The sequence below is a fragment of the Cyprinus carpio genome, chromosome B15 (assembly GCF_018340385.1).
Source record: "Cyprinus carpio isolate SPL01 chromosome B15, ASM1834038v1, whole genome shotgun sequence".
NCBI classification, from domain to species: Eukaryota; Metazoa; Chordata; class Actinopteri; order Cypriniformes; family Cyprinidae; genus Cyprinus; species Cyprinus carpio.
In genome coordinates, this window is record NC_056611.1 from 12,212,313 (window position 1) to 12,222,351 (window position 10,039).

A 10,039-nucleotide genomic window follows, 5' to 3' on the forward strand; every position below is an offset into this window, starting at 1 on the left:
CCGTCGTGCTCGCCCGTCGGGCGCGGTGCCGGCGTCGGCCGTCGCCGGCGCCCCTCGGGGCCTCCGGCGCGCCGGCGCGGAAAGAGAGGTGCGTGGCTCGTCTTCTGCTCGGCTCGGCTGGGAGTACGAGACAGAAGCGAGAGGCTCTTAGAAATTTCCTCAGTGCTCCTCAGTTTTCTCCCCTCAGGGGGCTGGAGAGCGGGGCTCGGGTGCCTCGCTCCCTGGCGCTCTCCGGAGCCTTGCATTAGGCGCGGATGGCGTCTCGCGGCGCGCGGAGCGCACATATACGCGAGCAGGCGGTACGTCTCGGAGGTCCCGTCAGGGGGGACCCGTGTGTAGTTGAGGCTTTTTTTGCCAGTTAGTGCTGGGAGACCTGCGCGGTCGCTCAGGCTCCTGCACTTGAGAGAGAGGTTTTTGTTCAATCATGTTTGGGGTTTACTTTATCATTGAGGCTATAACTCGATAACCCACCTACTACAAGGTTGAAGGTGGTGTATTATTGGCTCTTGAGAAGTTGAGGGAGGGAAGGGAGATCGGGTGGAAAAACAAAAAACAGAAGAACGGTGTGTGCAAGGGACTGCTGGGGGGTAGTGAGTGGCCGGAAAACAAGATTAATCAGAAGATTGATTTATTTCATTTGTTTTAACCTTTTAAGCGGGAAATAGTAACTACTGTAGCCAGCCGATCGTGGTTTAAGTTCCCTTTGTTGTCACAATAGTCTTGTGTTTGGCGCAGAGGAGATTAATGCGTCATCAGTCATCCTTCTTTACATTCAAGCGAGTCCCGGTGTGTGAGTTATTTGAAAACTTAAAACAGACTTTGTTACTGTCATTAGTAAGTTTAGTTTGTAAACTGTGGTCTGTTAGACTTTGTTATCAACGTGAGCGACGGCGATTCAGAGGGCGGGGCAGGACTTGCGCCCAGGTCGCGTCTGAGACACGAGGGGCTCAGGGTTCTCTGGACAACGAGGGGGATCGCTGGGGAGGTTCCAAGCCTTTCGGGCCGACCAGCCCAATGATTCGAGGATCCTAAATCGGGGAATCATTGGATTAAAAGGACCTCAGTTCGTTTTGTTTGCTCTTCGGAGTGAATCGGCGCAATGTTGTTATTTTCGTGGCCACAACGATCCACCAGCAAGGTTACAGGCTGCACGGGGGTGCAGTGCAGTGTGTATGTGTGGAGTGGCACAGTGTTTAATAGGTTATGTGGCAATTGCCCTTGCATATTAAGGAACAGGTTGATAATTTTTTCAATGAACTGGAATCAAGTTTATTGCCTATTGTGCATTTAGAGAACACAGTTAAAAGGTGTCGTGTTAAAAAGGGCAATCGACTAAAGGGCCTGTTTGATTGCTGTGACTTCTGTACATTTTGATTTGATTTTCCCTTTTTATTTCGAATTATTTTGTTAAATAAACCACTATCATGGTGTTAACTGAGTGACTGCAGTGAAGTCATTTGGGTTAAAGGAAAGTATCTATATAACCAGAGTAAAGGAGGTCAAGTGGTTTCATTGGTTGATTATTTTGACCTATAAGAGCAATTTTAAAAGTTAACATCTTTACTTTTTCTAATCGTGATAGAGGGCGGGACCTGGTTCTTTAGTCGAGAGAACTATCACATATCGAACCCAAGTTGCCCATCCTAAGTGTCAGGTAAGCGCACCTGAAGAGGAAAGAGGGTGCTACAATTAAAGTTATTTTTAAGTTGTGATATTGTTCATAATTATTGGCCATTTATTCCCTGTATTTTTGAATCAACATAAATGGCAAAATTGTAAGCAGAAGAACGCCCTTTCAAAAATCCTTAATATATATTCAAACTTTCGACCGGGTTAGTGTAAAGTGTCCAAAACTGAATTATACTCTGGATATAGAAAGCTGTGAATTTATCACATCTACAATATGTGATGTCTGACATTTTTTTTTTTTTCCACAAAAACAAATGACCGTGAAATGACATACTGTCCAATAAATGCCATCGTACCAACCTCCTGCCTAGTCAGCAGAAAGGAACCCTGCCAGTGGGAAACTCCCCCGTGCACAAATCGATGATTTGCGTCTAAACATTCTTCCACCTTTGTGCTTAAAAATACCATACATCAACAACCCATTGTTTGGGGATTGTGGGTGTGTACACACTGGGTCATGGAGCAAACAGCCTGGCCTTAACAGCCCTCCACAATCCACGCCCAAACCCATTTAATACTGCTCTCCCCTCTGCCTTCGGCTTGCAACCATGTGTGAAATGATCCTTAATGATTGGAGATGAGGTAATGCCTTCAGCAGCTCTGCACATCACTATAGCCCTTTCCCATACCAGAGTCAACTGACCATCATTCCCAACTGAGCTTTTCAACTACCTTTCTTCAAGGAGAACGTGCGAATGTCACACGTATGAATATTAGATGTTGAATTCCCATTTTAATCCATTAATAGATGATTATAAATTAAAAAGTCTAAAATCATCCAGTTTAATTACACACCACACACTACACATATATTTACTAGTTCGCTTTTAACATATTGGGACTGGCTATCGGGGGATTGCATATCTCTTTATTAGTACTTATAAAAGAACATATTCCTGCATGATGGCCATATTCTACGTGTCTCCAATCCTAAAACCCAAACACCAAAACTTAACAACTACCTTACCCTAACTATTCATTGAGGCAAAAGTTGTAGTTAATGGTTTGTAATAGCAAGACATTTGGATCTTAAAATTAAAGTGACCCGACATCATTTAATACATCATTTAATGGGTGATAATACACAATTAATCAATGATCTTGTATATTTCACTGCATGTGGAAGTAGGGCCACAACAATAATCAGCACTAACTAACAGCTTATGTGGTTACAGTGAAACATTCGCCCCTCAAAAACTGTGGTAAACAAAACATGGTGTTCTCTGTTAGTTCCTTTCCTTTTTTTACAAGCCTTTATGTACAACACTCATAAATGTGACTGAAACTGTGTTTCAATCGAATGTTCTCTCACTTCTGTTTCTTTATTAAGAATATATTATGTAAAAACATAAAACAATAAACTTACATGAAATATTTTTTGCTTGATTTGGCAATCATTGTTGCTGACTCAGTACAGAACGATTCAGATCCTTATGACTTTAATGTAATCAATTACAAAGGTGGTTTCAGTTCATGCTACTAAAATGAATAATCAGGAAGTATATGCATAATATTTTCCCTGCTCTTTCCCCCTTGAAAATGAAAATGAACCCTTCTGTCACACATTACACGGAAGCTTGATGCAAAAAATAATACTATGACTACAATCGACAAGTACATTTCAAATGGGATCTAAAATTGTAGACCCCATTCTTGTTGTTTTGTCAGACCTCTGGACCTTTGCAGATCATTTTCTAGGATCTGGTCACTCAGCCCCCTTCGCATTTAACCTTGAAGGGTGGCCAGCTTGTGGCTGCCCTGCGCCAACGCTACAGAGACTGTCTTTATATCAGGCAATTAAGGTGACAACAATGAAAACTAATATGTGAAATATATGTTATGGGAGGGGCTGGCGAGCAAGTGCCCGGGACAGGTTTATTAGATATCATGAACACAGTGGAGTACGAAGGAAGGAGGAAGGAAGTGAAGTAAAGGATGATGTCACCGGGGCACGGTATAATTGAGCCTCGCTCTTTCATGTCATCACATTCGTGGATGTTGTGTTTTGGTAACAGATGAAAGCCGTTGCAGGTCATAGAAACATGCGGCAAGGAGCCCTTCGTGCACAAAAGGCAATCTATAATCTCTAGGTAGTGAACTGTTGGTAGCATGAATTATACTGTTGTGCCAGCTGACAACTGGAGCAAAGGGAAAAGTTATTTATGTTCAGTAAAGATACTGCCTTTTGTGTTATTTACTACAACGTGTCACACACAAATGAGATGGGAAACGAACATGTTACTTGTTTGACCATTGAAGCGTTCTAATCATTTGTTCATGTTTATGTCCACTGTTTATTGTACTGTATGTGCTGGCCTGACCTCAGGGTATTTAAAAACAACAACAACAACATAAAACGAAGTAAAAACGCTATACCATCATATTCTCTAGCAATAATAATAATAATAAATCCAAAGCATTTTTTAAAAAACATACAAAATAAAGTTTAATTAAAAATTTTCTCTCTCTCACACACACACACACTATTGGTAATTATATAATAATATTATTTATAATTATATACCCAAATATTGTAATTATTAATATAATGTTATTATTTAGCTGTAGTCTATTTTATATTAAAAAATACATTTTTAAGACAACTAAATTATTTTTTTTATGTATGTGAATTTAAATGTATTTTATCTATCTAAAATGTAATACTTGTACTAAAATGTTGATTGATTGACTGATACATACTATTGCCTAACACAATATAAATATAATAAGAATGCTGTTATATTAATATTTCAAATGAAACAAAAAATAAATTTGTAAGACTACTAAATTATTTTATGTTAATTTTATATGATCATTATGGAAGCTCACAATCAACAGTATAAATGTTTCTAAATAATAAATCTCATAGCAACACTTTAACACTGAGACAACACCAAAAATTCCATCCCAAAACAGTCTGCGTGGGGGCTGTATGTCCAGACATGTACCTGTGTGGGGATTCCCCTCTGTGCTGTCGGACAGCCTCATCTGGTGTGGGGTAAAGGTCCTCAGTACTCGGCAGCCCTCCCATCATCCGCTTTGCATCTGCATTTAAACAAAGGATTGCAGTCGGAAGCTGCTGGACAGAGGTCAAAGGGCTGGAATGGGGAATTCCGTATTTCAATTAACGTAATTAAATGGTAAAATTAACTTAATTAAAATCGACTATTAGCCAAGTGTGTTATGAGCGCTGCACATCAATGATCAGCGACTGTTTGATGTTAACGATTAAATAGGCCTATACTTTTAAAATTTGCATATTATTCCTCTCGTGCATGACTTAGAAAAAAGGAACAGCATCTCACAAAGGGGATTTTTTTTTCTTCCAAAAAAAATAAAATAAATAAAAATAAAAATACTTGATGGGAATCTTTTTTTTATCTGGAAACGAAATGCTATATTAAATAGCTATTTTTATTTGTTTTGGCAACAGAACAAATTTACTTTCTATTGCATATGCAATTGTGCTTTGTTTGTTTTTACAGTATAGTGGTAAGTCAGTCCATGTTGAATGTGTGCTGTCATAAAAAACACAATGGCATAAGAATGACGATGAAATATAATTACTAGCATGGGTTAACTCAGATATAGAGTAAAGCACTCCTAATAAAACATTTATAAACTCAAAAATAGAGAAAAGTATATATATATATATATATATATGCCTACACACACACACACACACACACATATATATATATACACACATATATATGCCTACACACACACACACACACACATATATAACCTATACACACACTCTCTCTTTCTCACACACACACACACACACACACACACACACACACACACACACACACACACACACATATTCCCATATAAATATATATAGATATATATAATATATATATATATATATATATAATATATATAGATACGTGTTGTGTGTGTTTATTTATTTATCTATCTATTGAGGCAGCAGGTGTGCACTGTATTTCTACAATAAACATACATTTGTTGCCTTTCTGAATTTGAGGCAGATTGTTTTGTTTTGATCAATAATTAATGCTGTCAAACAATTTATTTATTTAATTCATTTCTTATATTAATGCAGTAGGCTATTGTATGCAAAACAGCGATCCCAATAAAGTACTGTGCAAACCTAGAAACCGATAAGCATCGACAGGATCTACTCTGGAAGCCACTCGGATAGTGAATAACAAACAACAGTGGGCGTAAAGGGCTGTTTATTTTTCCTGTGCTGTATTGGCTGTGTGTGTGTGCGTGTGAGTGTAGCATGTCAGGACTTGTTGTGAGACGGGCGAAGGGGCGTGTCCTTTAATGCGAGCACTTCGCGGGAGTGAAAGCACTTGCTGTCATCATACAACCTACCGCTCGCGTCCTCACAAGCACACCTAACCGCCGAGCTGACAAGATTTACTCAGCTTTTCTTTTCTCCAGTTGTGGAATAACATGAACGGACATCTAACGAAGTGTTTTTAAAGCAAGACACATATCCCGGTGTCAGAGCATTACACACCCTGGAATAACATTACTGACTGTTACAACACATTTTGTAAGGTAAGCATAAATGTGTTTTTATTCTTGTTGAGCATGCATGTCTTTTGTTGTTTGCAGGCATCAGTCTTGTAAGATTACTTACATTGAAGACAGTAGATGTGGCACATTACGCTTATTATTGAGCAAAAATATTATTTACAGAATCAGCCAGACTGCATTAGGTTACACGAATAAAAGTAATTTTAGGGTTAGATCAAGTAGAAACACGTCGTTTAGTCAACAGCATGTTACCACTTTTTACAGTTAGTGTAAATATGGGGGTTTGATGTTTTCCTCCCTGCTGAAAAATCCAGTTTGAAGATGGTAGCTGTGTTTTGGAGTACAGTTGGTTCCTGGCTGGTCTGGGCTTCAGGTGCAAGCTGCTCGACCAGCAGCCGGTGGTCAAGCTGGGTTTGGTAGCTGGTCAACCAACAAACAAACAGCTCAGACCAGCTAAAAGCAGCTACTGTACTGCAAAACGCAACTAACGTTACCAGCTTATGTTGAAGAAATGATTTCTGTTCAGCACGCAACGTTGTAGTATGATAACTGGTTTATTTAAAGATAATAATGAAACAAGCATGCAAACTATGCTGTATGTCAAAGAACTGTCACTTTCCAAAATCTTCACCTCTTCAAATCTTTACCTTGCGTCACTCAACAAGTCGCCGGCTGGTGCGCTTGTGCCACTTTTTTCCGACGCTTCAAAATTTCCACATCAGCCCTTGCTGCCAATTGAGAAAATCGATAAAATCATAGTCAGTGTCGTAATAAAAAAATTTAATCTGCATTCCAGTGGAATGAAGCTTTTAAAATGCATTGGGTGTTTAGAGAGACTCGCGGTAGCGTGAGAGATCGAGGTAAAGCGCGGGAGAAGCGGCGCGTAACATCGCGTGCACGGATTTGTTTTACAACACCTCCGTGAACACGAGGCTGTAGTTTCTGCCATCTTGTGGACGCTCAGGATATAGGTTTCTGGGTCAGATGAGACTAAATGCATTGCTAGGATGTTTGGATTTTATTTTTTTGTCTTTCTGAAAGTAAGTACATTCTGTCTTCCTCTTATTATTATGTAGCCTATTCAATTAGGTCTAAATATGTGTAAATGTATTTTCATAATTACGTGGGTGGATGTTTTTGATTTATTTTATATCATGTAATTGGTATTATTATTAATTTATTCCATGAAGTCTAAAATACTATTGCACACCAGTTATTTTCATCATCTTTTGAGTTTGGATTACTTCTACTTCTTCTTTTTCTTCTTCTTATTATTATGCAAATTATGTCTAAATGATTGCCAATTTATTTTCATCATTATTTAGGTCAGATATTTACCTATTTTAATAATTATTTTATATATTTTTTAATGTATTATTATTATTTTATATTTTTTTAATTTATTATTATTATGATTATTTATTCCATTAAGTCTATATGAGTGCACATTTATTTTCATCTCTATTTTGGGCTATAGAATGAACTCATTTTGACTGCTGTCCATTTTAAATTTAATTTTGCATGCAAAACATACAGTATGATGTCATTTGTGTCCAGCTCCATTTTTAACCCAAACAGATGGCGTGCAAATATGGCTGATGTTTATTTTCTTTTCTTTCTTTTTTTTTTTGCTTTTTTCATTTCAATGCAGTATCTGGTATGGCCCGTCCAGAGATGGAAAGAAGGGCGGGTGATCGCAACCCTGGAGCACCAAACAGCTGCAGGATGGAGGTGCTGCGTCAGGACACCTGGCCCTGCCACCGGCACCGAACCATCGCTACACAACACCAGCACTGTCTTGCCACTACTAACCCAAGTCACCACACAAGATGCCTTCAGCTCGGACAGCGTCCCGCAGCAGGACAGTCCACTCAGGGATAATACAGGTAAGGTGTTGCAACATAGAGATTCTCGTGTTTATGTGATGTGCATTGGTGGAAATCATTAGCATAATGTATTTAAATGAGATTCAGAAGACAAAATCACTGGCTTTGACTCCAAGGGTTAAAATGCACCAGGAATGTGCCCTCCTCCCCTCCCCAGTCAGAGAGCTCTGCTGGGGCATGTTTAGACTGTCTTTTGCTGTTGGCTTCCTGTCAAGTGCTGCACAGGTCCACAACTGCGGCCTGTCACAGAGAATCGTGTATCATCAGAATGTTGCGGTTTCTCTCACATCCTTTTCACGATCTCTCATTTTCCTCATGTTTTTTACCTCACTTTTAGCGATCAGTTTTAACCCTTATCTGACACTTCTGCTGACACTCCTCCCTTAAAGCCTTTCCTCACTAGCTGTATAGTCTGGGCCCTGGTCCTCCCTGTCCTCCACTGTGTCCACCCTATCCCAGCCCACCCCTCTTCCTGTCCCCCAATGGCTGGATTTTCAGCTCAGGCTGTACCGGCTTGCAGTTACCCTGGCAACAAGCCAGAACCCAGCACGTTCCCGCTCTCTCAAGTCACCTGCGCCCAGGATCGCAGATTCTTACGGCTGCGCCACTAATCCTCTACACGGAGGCATTTTCTCTGTGCAACACTTGCACGGAAAGCAGCAAAATGATAATTCTCACTTGTAATTTAATAACACTATTTTTGAAATGTAATATTTATTACATCTCAAAATGAACATTATAACGTTGCAACACCTAAATTCAGTTGCATTTAAAATAATTGATTTTGAATTTAGTCAAAATATCGGGCATTTATCGGTTATTGGTCAAAGATATAACTATAATCTTATTAGTATTAGTCAGAATTTTTATATTCATGCATCCCTGTTGTGCAGATTAGAAAATGAATGCAAACCTTCTTCACTTTGAAGGACAGAAAAGATGGCCATAACTGTGATGTAAGATGCCTTAGTGTATGCCACTGAGTGTGCACTTGAAGTGTACTTCAAATCTTAAAAGTATATTTTTAAAACACTGTCCTTGCACATAATGTAATATTAATAAACAACAAGTGCACCTTTAGAAAGAGCACACTTAAGTGCACTTTTAAAAAACTAACTGAAAACTTTGCATTCAGTTCACAGTATATTATTTCATACTATAAGTATGCTATAGTGTACTTGTTTTTCACAAGGGACTAACAGTGAAGGTTTACTTTAAAGGCGCAATCGTGACAGGTGGGCACTGGGATTTGAAAGTACGTTAGTTATTTGCTGTTCATGGGTGTTGAAATGGGTCAGTTGGATGCCAGATGTCACATAATAAAGTTAGGAAGTCCACACTTTATGTCTCAAGGAGCTACAAAAAAAAAATGTCAGTGCGCGCTATCCCATGTTACAATAGCAGTACTCATTCAGGAGGTGTGTATATTATTGTTGTTGTCCTGCTGTCACATAAACAATAAGGACCTTGAAGTTTGCATTTAATCAATAAAAGTTAATGAGCGATTATACAGTTAAATCAGATTCATTGGTGCTACAGTTAGTGTAGAGAATAGAATGTGAATGTTTATATTAGAGCTTTATAGAACTGACCTAACAAAACAAGCAAACACTCTGTGGCTCAACACATGACATCATCATGCATACTAAAGTACAAATAGGGAGATTTGGCTCACCATTGTTTATGAAATCTCACCGCTATTGTTATCTCTGCTGAATCTGTATTTGGGTTAGATTACGCACTCCTTTGCATGTCTGCCTGTTTAAATGGTTGTTAAATACTAGTGGCCTCAACTGAACATGTTGCAACACTCCCATATATCACGGTTTTGTCATGAGAGTACTATTAACATTGCGCCAGTGGCGTTTTTACTCAGAGTAGTAACTAGGGCTGTATTACTTGAGTCCGGTCTTGGACTCGAGTCCGGACTCGAGACATTTTTCTAT